At 51.1% G+C, this 1,193-nt stretch overlaps 1 protein-coding gene across 1 annotated transcript in view; it reads right to left on the bottom strand.

Moving 5' to 3' along the window:
- EXOC6B (exocyst complex component 6B) overlaps positions 1 to 1,193 on the bottom strand; it is a 274,237-nt gene that overhangs the window by 152,043 nt on the left and 121,001 nt on the right. The window lies entirely within an intron of this gene.

Consider the following 1,193-nt stretch of genomic DNA (forward strand, 5'->3'; position numbering starts at 1 on the left):
GCCAAAGACCCCGTAGAAGTTAAAATACCAAAAAAAAAAAAAAAAACCAAAAAAAAACAGACATGCTGCCAACAAGTGGAAAAAGGTAAATGTTGCAATAAAGGCTGAAAAGGCGATCTGAGGAACTGCAGCCCACTCAGCCTCGCGTCAGTCCCTGGGGAAGCCATCAGCTGAGTCCTCCTGGGACACACGTCCAAGAATATGGAGGAGAGGGGGACTGAGGACAACCAGCATGGATTTAAGAAGGAGGAGCTATGGCAATGATCTGATTGCCTTCTATGATAGCACGGCAGGATTTATGAATGAGGGGAAAGCAGTGGGTGTCATTGACTTTAGCAAGTCTTTTGACGTGCTCTTCCACGATAATCACAGAATCACAGAATCCCAGAATGGCAAGGGTTGGAAGGGACCTCGGGAGATCATCTAGTCCAACCCCCCTGCTAAAGCAGGTTCTCCTAGAGCATGTTCTTCATGCAGGCGGGGGTTGAATATCTCCAGAGAAGGAGACTCCACAACCCCCCTGGGCAGCCTGGGCCAGGGCTCGGGCACCCTCAGAGTAAAGAAGTTTTTCCTCATATTCAACTGAAACCTCTTATGGCTCAGTTTTTACCCATTGCCCCTTGTCCTGGCACTGGGCACCACTGAGAAGAGTCTGGCTGCATCCTCGTGACTGCCACCCTTGAGATATTTGTACGTGTTGATGAGGTCCCCTCTCAGTCTTCTCTTCTCCAGGCTGAACAAGCCCAGCTCCCTCAGCCTTTCCTCGTAGGGGAGATGCTCCAGTCCCTTTATCATCTTAGTTGCTCTCCTCTGGACTCTCTCTAGGAGTTCCTCATCTTTCTTGAACTGGGGAGCCCAGAACTGGACCCAGTGCTCCAGGTGGGGTCTCACCAGGGCAGAGTAGAGGGGGAGGAGAACCTCCCTCGACCTGCTGGTCACACTCCTCATAATGCACCCCAATATTCCTGTATCCAAGTTTGGATGTCACAGTCCAGATGAGTGATCGGCTGAATGGGTGAATAATTGGTTGGGTGGCCACGTTCAGAGGGTCGTGATTAATGAGTTGTACCCGGCATGGGAGCTGGTAACAAGTAGGGAACCATAACGGGGTCTGTCCTGGGACCTGTCCTGCTTAACGTCTTTATCAGTGACTCAGAGGAGGGAACAGAGCACAGTCCCTGCACTCCCAGATG

Source organism: Egretta garzetta, unplaced genomic scaffold, assembly GCF_000687185.1.
Source record: "Egretta garzetta isolate BGI_Z169 unplaced genomic scaffold, ASM68718v1 scaffold505, whole genome shotgun sequence".
NCBI lineage: Eukaryota > Metazoa > Chordata > Aves > Pelecaniformes > Ardeidae > Egretta > Egretta garzetta.